This window comes from Bolinopsis microptera, chromosome 6 (assembly GCF_026151205.1).
Source record: "Bolinopsis microptera isolate Bmic1 chromosome 6, MBARI_Bmic_1.0, whole genome shotgun sequence".
NCBI lineage: Eukaryota > Metazoa > Ctenophora > Tentaculata > Lobata > Bolinopsidae > Bolinopsis > Bolinopsis microptera.
In genome coordinates this window covers 10,011,407-10,027,521 of record NC_087077.1, presented here as the reverse complement: position 1 = coordinate 10,027,521, position 16,115 = coordinate 10,011,407, and positions in this window count along the sequence as shown.

Here is a 16,115-nt window from a genome sequence, read left to right as displayed (position 1 = left end):
CTTCATCATTCACATAAGTAAATTTTATGAAGCAAGTTCAAAATGAAATGTTTTATGAACACTGCTAGTAATTTAAACAATAAAGCCTTGATTTCACGTGTTCTTTATCTCAAATAGCCTCATTATCGAAATAGTTTCAGCTAAGCAGCTAAACGGAATAATGATCGTTTGCCGGAAAATATTTAAGGTAACATCCTTTTACAAGGACCATCCTGTAATCAAATTACGGTGGTAGCCTCAAAGTAAAAGATGTAAGAAAGTATTGAGCAGAACATGGTTAAAATTATTCGTTTTAAATAATCGCGCATCAAATCGGGATTCTTTCAACCTAAAACTATAAACTATATGGATTTAAACGCGACACGTTTTTAACCTAGCCGGGTTCACAAAAAAGAAATCACAAATTCCTCGTCACCATCGGGTTGCAATTTCGCCCCTCAAGGCTCAAACCATCGGTGAGTAACGATTTGACGGTTCACGTATCTGCAGGAGAGAGCAACTGAGCCGACCAATGGTTATGTTCCAAGACGATCGCTGCATCACGTGCCTAACTCCTCAGTCCACACGTTTTACACAATCTTACTTGGATTGAATCGATCTTCTTATGACTATGCGTATGACTAACGACTATACAGATACGACTATAGGCTCACTATTTGAATTAACACAGTAAGCTTGTGCGCTAGGGCTATCAGTCTCTCCACTAAACGGTATCCTTTGTTATTTTCTCTTCGACCTGTTGGATATAAAGAATATCTAGTCTCTCAATGAGAGGGACAAGGGACAAGATAATCGTTATCTTTCAGGACGATCGTTGCATCACGTGCCTAACTCCTCAGTCCACACGTTTTACACAATCTTACTTGGATTGAATCGATCTTCTTATGACTATGAGTATGACTAACGACTATTATACAGATACGACTATAGGCTCACTAGTTGAATTAACACAGTAAGCTTGTGCGCTGGGGCTATCAGTCTCTCCACTAAACAGTATCCTTTGTTATTTTCTCTTCAACCAGTCGTCTCAATGAGAGGGTCAAGGACAAATAAGCACCGCAAATTTAACAAGGGTTAGCGTTCACAATATGTTATACTGTTAATGTTATAGTAAGAATAAGAATTACATTGGCAGGATCCTTGGTTACCCAGGGCAGGGTGAATTGCTGAACGTTTAGCCATCAAATTCAGAATCTGGTCTCTTAATCTTATCACCACGGGTTCTTTAGTCCAAGAGGCATATTTTTGACACGTACTGTCAGTAATTCTGGGGTTTTATTGGTCAAATATAGTGGAAGCTGATTGGTTTATTGCTCATGCTGTTATACGTGCCAAACAAATTAACCCCCCCCCCCCCCCCCCCCCCGCAATTGCTCATCGTTGCAATAAAACGTATTGACCCAAAAATATGCACACAACCTATAAGAAACGTAACTGCGGCTCTGCGGCATATGATATGATTAAAAATCAATTATCAGAAACCCAAATTTGAGCGGCCAAAACTATGAAGGGTAAAGGAAATGTTGAAAAGGTGATAGACTTTCATGTTTTTCAAGGCTAGGGCTGCTTGTCGCAATCTCATGAAGGAAATCTGGAAGTCTAATCTCAGGAGGGTACACAAGATCCGTTTGTTCGTCGCTACAGTTGAATCAATAATGATATTGTTGTATGGCTCGGAAACACTAATTTTGACTGACTGATTTAAGAATCGCATTGATGGTTGCTGCACCAGAATGTTAAGGAAGGTATTATAATTATAGGCAAACAGGAAGCTTCACCGGTCCAACCAAGAAGTTTATGGTCAACTTTCAAGGTCAACTATTCAGAGCTAGTCGCAAATCGCTTATTATTATGGGAGCTCAATCATGGATCTAGGAGTAAAGGGAGACCAGCTATGTAGACAAGTAGACAGTCGTCTGATACGGTACTGTATTATACTGGAGGATATGGTGCTATGGATACTACTACTAGGACGCTGAATATGCAAGAGAATATATGCAGAGGTGATGGTGTACAGTTAACTTGGTCCATCTATCCCAGTGGTGGACGGTTTGGTCCAACTATCCCAGCGGCGGACGGCTAGGTCTAACTATCCCGGCGGTTTGGTCAAACTATTTCGGCAGCTTGGTCCAACTATCCCAGCGGTGGACGGTTTGGTCCAAACTCCAATTATCCCGGCGGCGGATGGCTTGGTCCAACTATCCCAGCAGCTTGGTCAAACTATCCCGGCAGCTTGCTCCAACTATCCCGGCGGCTTGGTCCAACTATCCCGGCAGCTTGCTCCAACTATTTCGGCAGCTTGGTCCAACTATCCCGGCGGCTTGGTCCAACTATCCCGGCAGCTAGATCCAACTATCCCGGCAGCTAGGTCCAACTATCCCGGCGGCTTGGTCCAACTATCCCGGCAGCTTGCTCCAACTATCCCGGCAGCTAGGTCCAACAATCCCGGAAGCTAGGTCCAACTATCCCGGCGGCTTGGTCCAACTATCCCGGCAGCTTGCTCCAACTATCCCAGCAGCTTGGTCAAACTATCCCGGCAGCTTGGTCCAACTATCCCGGCGGCTTGGTCCAACTATCCCGGCAGCTTGGTCCAACTATCCCAGCAGCTTGGTCCAACTATCCCGGCGGCTTGGTCCAACTATCCCGGCAGCTTGCTCCAACTATTCCGGCAGCTTGCTCCAACTATCCCGGCAGCTAGGTCCAACAATCCCGGTAGCTAGGTCCAACTATCCCAGCGGCTTGGTCCAACTATCACGGCAGCATGGTCCAACTATCCCGGCAGCTTGCTCCAACTATCCCGGCAGCTTGCTCCAACTATCCCGGCGGCTTGGTCCAACTATCCCAGCGGCGACGGAGGCTTCCGGTGGCGGCAGACTGATCTCAACCTATCCATTTCAGCACATCAGCCACATCAGCAGTAAGTAATAAGTATGTTACTCATTACTGTCAGTATAAGTAACTGTCAGTCAGTTGGAACTGGGCTGCCTATTAAAATCTGTAAGTATCTGCCCCTGATTTGGAGTGTTTAAACTTTAAACATAGTTATATAATTATGCCTTTAAACTTTGACCGCAGTGCATATAAAATACGATTAACACATGTTTTTACTGCTTCTGTTACCAATACCATCATGAAACAATAGTATAAATAATAATTTTTATTGTTCGTAAACTCCTTTCATTAGGTCGCCGTATTTTTTGACGCTCATTCCGAATTTCTTTTTCAGGAAACACGCAGATAGATCAAGAAGGAGCAAGCGAGCTCGCCAGTGACCCCAAGCAATTGAGGGAGATGATACAACACAAACGGGAGTTCGTTGGTGCAAGCCACTCGATCGAATCTTCGAATGATTGAGAAGACCCAATCAAGTACAATTGGTTGTAAGATTCCGAATTAACTTGCTCGACATTCATTTCAGCTCTTAATATCCCTCAAGTAATTGTTACAGTGCTGTCTTAGAACAATGGCCGTACCTGCTGGTACGTGGTCAGCATGACACTTAAAGTTAAACATTGTTGGTAACTCAAATATTTTGTCTACCAAAAGTTAAGTCTGAAGTTCGGCTGAAATAATTGCAAACAAAGTTTAATGTAATTGAATCTAAGCGTCGACTCTGCGACTAATATAATCGTATTCACTTAAATTGTGCATGAGCTGGTATATCAATATGTTCAATTGATCATTTGAATTCGTTCAGGAGTCTGACTTTCAGTCGAAGCGGAAGTAAGAGATTCCAAAATGCAGCTATTCCGTGACACTGTGAAATAGGTTTTAATTTTTGGAATGTTTGTGTTGAAGCGTTAAAATGGTAAGGTTAAGTTTTAAAATTGGTATAAAATTGTAATGAAATCATAAAATTTGCTAAAAAAGTATCTGATGTAAGACTTTTTGGCGACTAATCATTGAATTGTTTACAAGTATAAGTGCGCGATAAAACTCAGCTCCTAAGCTTCTATTCTTCTATATCATATGATATCATTCTATATCTGTATATATAATAGAAACTATTTCGTAAAATTAAGAAGATGGCTTCCTGTCTTAAGTTTTTTTGAAACACTGACTTCCAGAATTTCAAATTTTGTTCTATAATGCAAATTTTATTCAATTCTATACTGATCCTCAATGGATTTTTAGAAGGTGTATAATTTCTTAACACAAATCACATTTAACTTAACTTTTTGATATGCAATAATTCTCAACAGAAAACGTCATAATGAGCATGGTTCCTAAACTTAAAGTCAAAGTGCTATAGGCTGATTTTTTCACATATTATGCACAGGAAAGAAGCCTCAATTCCGCGAAGGGGTTCGGGTTTTCACCATTTAGTTGCCCGTTAATTTTTGGGCAATAATCTGATTGGTTAATGGTTATTAATCCTTGTCACATACGTCAGAACAGACACTTCCCTATCATGGATTATGGGTATCTTAGATATCATGAAGCTGTAAAAAGACTGAGGGAGGAGTCAGTCTACACAAATGTGACATTTTTGAAATTAATATCATGTCTCGTAACTGCTATGTGATAACTTAAAACTTTATTCGCAACTTGCCACATTCATTTACCTTTGTCTTTACTCCGTTATCAAGTTGATACTGTTCAAATTAACGCAGCCCTGAGCGCAGTTGTTTCATTTTTTAGTCACTGATCTGATGAATGATCTACTATGCAGACGAGTATCCTTCAAAGATAAATGTAGTGTTTATTTACAGATAAGAAGTTTACGTACGAATATGATTAATGTGTGCTGCATTTTCACTGAATAAACCGTACTTGATTCGGCAAATTTGGCAAATTTGGAACCAATGCAATGTCACTTAGAGCGCGGTTTTTGTTGGTTATCTTGATGTCACGTGACGTAACCATGTGAACCAATCAGAGCGCTCGGCTCTGAAAGAGATAAATCAGGGCGCGCATGATAGGCCGATCCGCAATCACGTGACGAATTTAAACTGGCCAATCGGTGCGCACTCCGCTCAGTTTCAGGTCAGTACAATTACAATGGAAACTTTTAGTTCACATGGATTTGCTTAATTGTTCGTTTTGTTTTGCATCCGACAAATCACCACCTTTGTTTTAGCGCCTTTGTTAACTTGTTAGGACGCGGTTAATCCACTCAACTTGAACTAACATCTTATTTAAACTCATCTAAGATCGATTCAACCCAGCAACCTGTCTACTGTCCAAGTAATCAATCCCCAAAATGGGCTTTGTATTGTATGTCTCACAACGCAGAACATTGAAGTTATTGAATGTGTTATTGCCTATGGTAAATTCATTAAATGTTCAAAGTCATTCGTTTCCACTAAATTACTCGCCAAAGATTTTAAACTTTTTAAAGAAAGTGCCCTGAGGGTTAAGGCATGAAAGTAGCGACATTCGATGAATTTTAAACGCTGATTCCGAATGACCCCCCATGTCATAGGATTAAAACATTTCCCTGAGGAGTTATGAGCGAAAACTGTTTTGGTCACGAGACATGCTAATAAAACACGAATTGGATTGTTGGCGGATAGATTTGTGATAAGCTGTTGTGATTAGGAGTTAGGATGTAGGATGTAGGTAAGACCGTTTCAATTGGCTGCAAAACAGTAAAACTGAAATCACTTGATATAAGCGCAATAAGGCTGAATTCATAAAAGCTAAAGTCAATATACCATGGTGACAACTGACAAGTCACCAGTCACACTTTACCTAAGAAATAAAGTATCCTTCCACTGGGTCACTGTCGTAGAATATCGGGCATGGAACAGATTGTAGTTGCATTTCCTGCCTCCTGGCTTACCCTTCTTAAGGTAGCTTCATCAGTATTTCTGGTGACCATCCTAACGGATATGCCACCAACCAAAACTCTCTGCTGGAATGGAACTTGGATTTAAGGCCATAAAGTTGGAGTTACCTGAAGACGTACTTGATACTGTTATCAGATCAGTTATCCCTGTACTGCCAAACCAACCTCAAGTAAGTAGATTTCAGTTACATTTGCAACCTAAATCTTCCTGTCTAAGCAGCTTAGTATCATAAAATAAGTGATTTTAAACCATGATGATGGCAACTGAAGGTTCATTGAACTATTTAACTTCACTGTATTTTTTTCAATTACTTTGTAATGACGTCGTTTATAGAGTATGTGTATATTTGTTTGTCTGCTCTCATGTCTAGTGCTAAGCAATACTAAGAAATAACAATTATAGTAGTAGTAGTAAATCTTTCAAAGTATGAAATATCTCTTTAAAAGAGCATCCTAGGCACCTTATAGATATCAAAACGCATAAAAAAGAAAACAAAAACATCAACCATCTTCTAACTTCTTCCATTCCGCCCTATCTAAAGCCAAAAATCTAAGGTCTTCGAAATCAGTCAAATTCTTAAGTCTAATATCAAGATTTCTACTAGTCAAGTCTTTTCTAATAACATCTAATAAGTTTAAACATGGTCTACCCCGTCTCCCTTCCATAAAAATATCAGAATTTATAGCAAATAACATAGAGGTGTATGCTGGTGAGTCTTCCTGTCCTCTTAAGATATGTCCTAACATTCTCCATCGGAACTTAGAGACTCTCACAGACAAGGGAGTGACATAACAACGAGCATAGAGTGCCTCATTAGAAATAACCCCAGTAGGCCATCTGATGTTGAGGATTCTTCGGAGGTGTTTGCGATGAGCAATATCAAGTTCATTCAACGAAGCTAGTGGTGCAGCCCAGGAGTTGCAGTTGTAGAGTAGAATAGAGACTACTTGTGCCTCGTAGATTTTGATCTTCCTTTGGACTGAAATCTTGCTCTTCATCCAAACTTTCTGAAATTTACTAAAGGCAACATTACCAAGGAATATTCGATTCTTGATATCCTTAACAGTGCACATCAACGATCCTAAAGTTTTGTTAGAGCGCCACAATAACAATTATAAGAGGAAATTATATAATTTCAACATTTTCCGCCCTCATTTATGTTCTGGTCCGTGAAGTTAAACCAGCTGTAATCGCAATTTATAGATTTGTTTTTCTAATCTTTAGACTTCTCAATAAAAAGCTCAATAATGATTCTAAGAACAATCTTCCTAACAGCCGCTTATTTATGTCCATTGTCCAGGCATGAAATATATTTACACACTTTAGGCATATAACTCAAATTCGTCCCTATCAGAAATCATTCTTACCTCCTCACCAAATATCGATGTACTATAATATATAACATGTGTATAATATGTAGATTGTAGGTATTATACACAAAATAAACCTTTTAATAAGCCTACCTGCACTAATTGTAACTGGAACCTTACATTTCCTTAATAGAGATTTTATTTTATTAACTTTAATTATCTTCAGGATTACAACTATTGTGTATTCAATAAAGTAATTACTACTTTTGTATCGTTAATTTGGGGTAGACATTGGGTATGGGCATGAGGCAGGTTGTAGAATAAATCCCTGCCCAACCCTTCTTAAAGCTTTAAAGTAGCTAAGTATCATAAAGTTTGCAACTTTAAACCTCGATTACTAATAATGTTAGTCTACCGAACTTCACTGTATTTTTAGGTTCATAGTCGTATTTAATACTAGTCTTTGTTATAGTGATAAGTGACGTTTATTATACTTATTATATATATATTAAAATTCAAACAACGGGATAACAAACTTGTAGTTTCATGCTATTAATACTAATGTAATTCATCAGTGTTTAAAAAGTAAAAACTGTTAAAAAATATTAAGAACCATCCTTTTCCTGGTACAAACTCCTGTGTAGAATTAAATTAACTAAATCAAAAATAAAACATTCCTAAAGGTTCTAAAATGGATATTTCTTTAATATTAATTCATTAGTGTCTTTTTATTTTGTAGTAGTGTGTCTAAATTTGCTTACTAATTCGCATATTACTATTAGTACGAAGAGGTATTTTGTTGAAGCTAGGTTACTTCCTTCGTGCCCCCCTTTGTAGGGGTCGGTGTGTTGGATGATTTTCCAGGATATGTTGTGGAATCGGTGTCCTAGCTGTGCTCTTGGCCACTCTTACAGGTTCTAATCGGACGTATTAGAGCTACTTCAGCTATTAATTTATGTCCAATTGAAGGGTAAGACTGGATCTGGAGGAATAATTTTAGGGCCTACGAAATAATTTCTGACGGTATTTTGTTGAACTGAACGTCATACACCCTTTTAACATCCCCGATTTGCTTGAATCTCAAAAATGGCGAGCTGGAGGCCAGTCTTACAGGTTCTAATCGGATGTATCAAATCTACTTCAGCTGTTGAGTTATGTCCAATTGAAGGGTAAGACTGAATCTGGAGGAGTAATTTTAGGGCCTATGAAATAATTTCTGCCGGTATTTTGTCGAACTGAACGTCATACACCCTGTTAACATCCCTGATTTGCTCGAATCTCAAAAACTGGCGAACTGGAGGCCAGTCTTACAGGTTCTAATCGGATGTATCAAAGCTACTTCAGCTGTTGAGTTATGTCCAATTGAAGGGTAAGACTGGATCTAGAGGAGTAATTTTAGGGCCTACTTATATAATTGTTTACGCTCGAGAGCTGTATTGGAGGGGGAGGGGGTGATCCATATGATCCTCCTAGATCTCTTCCTACTGGCTCGTGGCAGGGTGGCGTCGGTGTCTGTATATATACTTATATATCATAGAGCGTGGTGCTATTGTTAGATTGTTCGACCCGTTAAGTGATAACTACATTGTAATCTCTAAAACACTCAGATTTATGTTCCGGTTCTGTGTAATTAATGGTGTGGGTACAATCGCAATTAATAACAAGCAAATCCAAGGTTTGTGCCTCATCTTAGCTTTGTTGTTTTACTTCCAGATACTCCTTAACTAAGTTGGTAGATAATAAATCTGTGCCACATCTGCTATATAATTATAACTATTATGAGTTTCTTGGCTTGAATTAAGATAACGCGTTGTAGACCTGATATTACTTGAATGACGCAATCCGAGTGATTCGCGTGAATATAATTCTTATTAGAAATCCTGTTACTTCTAACTCCTCCTATAATAACACACACTAAAGAGTACTGTAATTTAGCAGGTAGCTCTGATCTTAGAGGGCTGTTTATCTCAAATACAGTGCTCGATATAATGACACTGTTCTACCATCCCGCTGTTTAAGAGGGTGTAACATTTGTCTGTGTATCGTTTGTACACTGCGTGGTCCGATATGTCGAGGCTTAGCATCCCCTCTCTGTCGAATCCCTTATACCACAAATAACTACCAGTAGGAATATGAGTATGGTTAGGGATTGGGTTAGGCCTAGGGTTTCGGTTACGGTTACAGACTACAGTTACAGTTACGGTTAGGGCAATAGTTACGGTTACGGTTACGGTTACGGTTACGGTTACGGTTACGGTTACGGTTACGGTTACGGTTACGGTTACGGTTACGGTTACGGTTACGGTTACGGTTACGGTTACGGACTACAGTTACTGTTACGGTTAGGGCTACAGTAAGGGATAGGGTAAGCGGTAGGGATTCGGTCTGTTAGGGGTTCGGTCGGCCAACCCAGCTAAAACATGTGACCTTCATAATATGTGAATATTAACACTTAATGTGCCCTAGATATGTAAATGTTAACAGCGAAAATTATTTCAACCTCTGCCAGCCTGTTAAACCCTCCGATACTGACGTTAAAGTTGGAACTAAGTACTCCAAAATGCGACTTTTATTTGTGAATATTAACGTGCCCTTTACCAGATATCACGCTCCAATAAATTTGATGAGAACATTGTTATACATCTCAACTTCAACCGATATCTATACTAGATTTACTGATGGGTTTCTAGTCGTACACTACATGTTTCACGTGCATTTCTCTTCTTTCCACAGTCCACACCCTTATTTTCTTGTCGCATAGTTACAGTTTGACTAAGGAGCCCGTAAAGATAATTGCGTGACAAACGATGGCTATTGGCTTGTTAGGAAAATTTAAAGCCCTAGCCAAGTTAAACTCTTTATAAAGTTGACGGCCTTTGTTCTAATAATTTCTCACGATGCAGCTACGACATTTCACCCTCCTCATCGACTATCGAGTGAATCAGTAAGCCAGTATAAATTAGCCAGCAATAAGCTAGTAATTAGCCAGTAGTTAGCCAGTAATTAGAATGCTATTACAGTGAAATTAGCCTTTATGCCAGCTGGGTGACCCAGAGTATGAATTATGAAATTTCCGTTGATTCTTTGTTGTTGGCGTCCGAAACTAGCCCATTCTCGAGTGATTGCCGTATTATCTGACATATTATGGACATTGTTCGCATATATGATTCATAAATTTATCGTTATCTTTCTCATTCATAAAGGAGATCATCCTTAACAGTTGTCCCGCTCGTTATACAGTAAGATTGTACTCATCATAGGCAGATGATATCTTTCCAATCTTCAGTATTATACTGATCAGATGGATGGGATCATCCGCATAAAGCATCGTAGCAAGTTACTCAGATAAAGGTACGAGTCGGAACAAATTATCTCACCGATAAATTCATCAGCTGTTGACAACAACAAAAATATCATTCGCTCCGCGAGCTCGTAACTTGCGGATGAAGCTTTGTTTATGATATACAAATACAGTTGAACTTACATACCGTGCCTCTATTATATACCGGGTACCTCGATATACCGGCCTTCTTCTCTCCCCCCCCCCCCCCCCCCCCCCAAAAACTTTAAATCAATTAGCTTTTAATAAGCCAAAAAATGTGATTACATCGCCTTTGGTGGTGAATTGCGAGTAATATAAACGTCGAGCTGTATACCATGACAGCTGTAAAGCTATAAGATCCTGTAATGGGACCGGGTATATGAGTAATGAGACGCTTGTGGCTTGTCAGGTTATTTGAGAGGCTAAAGTTACAGGGGATTGGGATCATCTGAACCTCTATATCTATTTTGTCTATACCGTACACAGTACACTTTTCGTTTCCCCAGAGAAACTCGGTATAAAGAGGTCTAACTGCATAGCTTATGACATACTCTAACAGTGTATGACATTCATCGTTCTTCATCAGGAATGACCTTGCTTATGCTATAGGTGTATTATAACAACCCCTTTGCTTATTATCTCATTTCAATCACAACCAGCCGCGGGCCCCTTCACAAAGCAAGCTATGGTGATCTAACCCTGATTATCATTAACTTATTGTTGGATCACACATAACCCTAGCACAAAGGAAACTGGAGCACTGGCCGAGCTGCTATTATAAGTGAAATAAGGTGGCGACGCACGCTTAAAAGCTGTTATAAGATTAAGATTAGGAACTCTAGCTGTTGTTGTTGGGGCTATTAACGTTACCTTATCACTTGTTATGTTAATCGTGCGGGCGGGTATTGTTAATGATTGTTTGTCTTCAGAAGGGGTTATAAGCAGTGAACTCAATACTTTAATACAGTGAACTCTATAACTCGTGTTCTTTATTGAACGGTGAAGTTTATAGTTGTCCTTTGCGTGATATTTTTTTTTAATTTTTTAAATTTTTTTCTGAGGGTGTGATGTTGTGTGTTGTTACCAACTGGTCTGGGGTTTCAGCTACCGCCCCGGGAACGGCTGGGTATCTTATTTACGGTTTGATGGAATTTGCCGGCCCGGGAAAGTTTGTTCAGAAAGGAAATTTTAATATGTCGGAACTTGGCGGAAAATTAGTATAAAATCTTATGTTCAGATCTTTATCAATCAGATGTTAGCTTTCTTTAGATGTTTGTAGCTGTTCCCGCATGAGGGTATAAATTGTTGCCTACTGTCAGCCGAACTATAAAGGACAATTCTATACAGTAATGGAAAGAATGATTGCTTTTATTCTGCTTACGATTCTACGGGTTCGAATTCTCATAATACGTTGTCCAGCATGATTGTCCAGCACTTGATATTTTAAATTTCGTAAAAGTGCGTAAAAGTCTACATATCTATATAAGCTCTGCGGGGGTATCAAATATTCAGCTAAAGTCTATAGAGAAGCATCGTAACAAATTAATTTGAACGCTGAAATCTGACTTACTAGCCGATATCTTGTATTGCTGGCACACTGGTGACACAGCCATCAATATATCAGGTATTCTACAAACCAGACAGCCACAGAAGCTGGGTGAGCGGTACACAATGTGTCTTGAGATTTGTGAGCTATATACCATGTATTATATATTGCATCCCTTTGTCGCACCACCGTGCAACAATTCTAACAATGGATCAGACTGGGGGAGAGGGAGATATGGGGACCTTTTAATATTCAGTATTCACGTCACGCGCACAGCCAAGCAGGACCGTTATAAAGTCAAAGTGGGGCTGAGGATTATCTTGATCCACTCCTCTCTCTCCCTTAAACAATACCATTTTATCGATATATTCATGATGCACTAACGTTTACCGGACCTGTCCTTGCCTCGTTTATCATTGTGGGTAAAGGGCCTTTGTCATGTGCTCCACCCTTTGTTCTTCGAGTTGAATAGTAGTCTGTGCAAATCGGATATATTCCTATTTCTTCAGGTATTTCTTATCTTATAACTCTCTGCTATGGTTTAGTGCAGGGCTGTAGTCTAATATCTTGTTTAAATCTGTTCATAACAGGTACACTATGGGTCTATTATAATGTTGCTCCTTTCTTCGTGGATTCTTAAATTTGTATGAGAAGGGAACCTATCTATGCTTTTATTTTGCTAATGATTCTGTGGTTTGATCGGAAATAACATTGTTACTGTCAAGTGTACTCGACCTCCTGCCTGTTTATCCCTGCGATTAAGAGGCAAGAGGTCGAGTAAACTTGACACCCCCCCTCCTTTTAACAATTAACGCTATCCTCGCTTATATTTTCAGCATTTCAGTAAACACTGAAATCTTTTTCAATGGTCACGTTTCTTGTAAATACTCTTAAAGTTAAACTGTAAAGTTGTTTATAAACAACTTTACAGTGTATAAATACACTCGATAGATTCTGCCCATATATTGTAAATGAGATGAATACCGCTTTGTGAGACGCTTTTAGTCGAACTCGGCCACCGGGTTCAAAACAAACTGTGTTAACGGGTATAAAATCTTGAAAAGACAATACTCCTACGCTAGACTTTCCTTTCTTCTGAAGAATTTTTCCACAGTTAATTGTCAGTTCTGCTTTTACAATTAATTACCAACTACCACGATGACAATACCAACCAGTGATTGGATCTTAGTTGTCATTTTGAAGAATTGTGGTTTTATCACAAATAATTAGCGATGATTGCTCTTTTAATTTATACTATTGTGGTCAATAACACAACCCTTTGTGTGTTAATATGGCGGCTGAAATACTGAAAGTGGAATAACATATTATCACATTTACAACGAAATTTACAAAAGCATTTACAGAAGCACATTAAAACGTTACAAAACAAAAAAAGTCGTTAATATAATGTTATTAATAGTTTATACATACATTTTAATTTGTAACATGCGATTTTTATTAGTATAGGTAAGAATTGCTTATAGTACAGGGTGGGCCAAAAGTCAGTGGGCATGTGTTGGCCTTAATAGCTGTTGCTTTTCAGATGGCATACTGTACCTTCTAGTTCGAGGATTCCGTCGTCAAAATTTGAAAATTCGAATATTTTAGACCACGCCCATTCAAAATTAAAACACCTATATTGTTCTCTCTGAACATGCTGGACACCTGATTTTTTTAGAGACGGTAGATTATTACATGTTGCATCTGATCTGAAAAAATGACGTGAAACGGATTAGAAATGACGAAGTTATCAAGCATTTTGCGTATCTCGTTAACAAAATTGACTGGGTGATTATGTGACACCGTGACACGACACCTTAATTGGTATAAGTAAGCGGAAGGTGTTACTTTATGACTGAATTTAACGTTAAATCATTAAATTTCTATCGATGTACAATGTACATTACATTACATTGATAAGACACGTGCAAATTGTATAAATTGAACAAATCTACCTGTTTTATGAGCTGTGTCACATTCGATTATAAATTCGATTATTTATATTTACATCTAAAAATATTGATAAACACATATATAATAATTATAATAATAATTTCTCTTGTAAAAACAACCACTTTTGTAGATACACACAGTCTCTACGCCTTTATCCTCTGGTCACTAGGGTCAGCTGACTCCGGACCAGAGGAAATTTACTGATTGCCAAGGTTTGATGCCTAGGCAGTCGAGACCTCTTATTGAGACCCGATATAATATATAATATATTTTTATTCATTATAACTAATACATATTATGTATATAATTCTTTATAAGTTTATATTTTGTATCTAATATTTATTTAGGATTTTATAAGGGATTGTAAAAACAACGGCCAAGTCTAATATTTCCCTAAAAAACAAAACCCCGATTTACCACGAACTCAAATTTACTGTGGCTGTTTCCTTCGCCAAAACTCCGTGGTAAATCCAGGCTGAACTGTACTAACAATAAGGAAATCAGACGTAGACAGATCCTTACAACTATTAGACTATAAATTGAAAAATTAAAACGAGAACATGCGTGCTTAATCATTTGTGAAATGAAACGAAATGAAACAAGTTATTCATATCCTGCCTATATCGACATCAGATATTGAAAACGAATCACTGATGTTAGACCGGATCTCCTTACTTAACATAAAACTGTACAAATGAGTACAACTTGATAATTTAAATCTAAGATAAATGCAATTGACCTTGCTCATATAATTTTACAACGATTATTCATTATAGTTTATTCAGTTTATAGTTTAATGGTTTTAGGGATCTGCTACGTCAGGTTTTTCCCTTGTTTCTTTACTTGAATTTGTACGCGTTTATTAGTTAAAAGGGAGTTGATCTCCCTATAATATTAGATGCAGACGCATTTCCAGTTCTTTTGCGATAGTCAAAACGCCATGCAGCGCTAGTTGTCGCCATCCAGCGCTAGTTGTCGCTATCCAGCGCTAGTTGTCGCTGGCTATGCGACACTGTCGCACGCGATAGTTTGCGATGGCCAACGCAACTGGCCATCGCAGAAAACAGTTCGATAACTAGCGCTGGATAGCGACAACTAGCGCTGGATAGCGACAACTAGCGCTGGCCAGCGCTAAGCGATAGCCAGCGCTGGCCAGCGCTGGCCATCGATATCCAGCGCAAAATTTTTGCACTATTACTCGTCAGCTAGCGCTGGCCAGCGCTGGTCAGCACTAGCCAGCGCTAACCAGCGCTAGCCAGCGCTAACCAGCGCTAACCAGCGCTAGCCAGCGCTAACCAGCGCTAACCAGCGCTAGCCAGCGCTAACCAGCGCTAGCCAGCGCTAACCAGCGCTAGCCAGCGCTGGCCAGCGCTAGCTGACGAATAATATCGCAACTATATTGCGCTGGCCAGCGCTGGCTGACGAGTAATACTAATATCGAGCGTGCTAAATCACTCTACAGTCGATCTTCGAGATTGTTCTAAAAGGGCCCCCGATGGTTGTAACCAACTTCAATCGATGCAATGTATTTTCGGACGCTAATTCCGAATCAACCCCCATGACATAGGGTTAAAATGCTCTCCTGACGAGATATTGGCGAAAAACTGTATCGATCACGTGATATGACCATATAAGGAAGTTAGTCTAATTTCTCGTTAGGGTTATATAGGGTTTCAGCATATGTTTTTGTTAAGGATTGGGTTAGGGTTAGGGTTGGGATCAGATTTATAGAGGGTTAGGGTTTCAAAAAGTCGTTCAGAACCAGCTAGAGTCAGAGAATGGGTTAAAAAAGTCACGTGACAGTCGAGTGTAAAGTGATTAATCATCATCCGAGTAATATCGCAAGTATATGATTTTGCGCTGGATATCGATGGCCAGCGCTGGCCAGCGCTAGTTGTCGCTATCCAGCGCTAGTTGTCGCTATCCAGCGCTAGTTATCGAACTGTTTTCTGCGATGGCCAGTTGCGCTGGCCATCGCAAACTATCGCGTGCGACAGTGTCGCATAGCCAGCGACAACTAGCGCTGGATAGCGACAACTAGCGCTGGATGGCGACAACTAGCGCTGGATGGCGACAACTAGCGCTGGATAGCGACAATTATCGAACATATATATTTTGCGCTGGCCAGCGTTATCCAGCGCTAGTTGTCGCGTTTTGACTATCGCAAAAGAACCGCATTTCCCCCTGTTGAT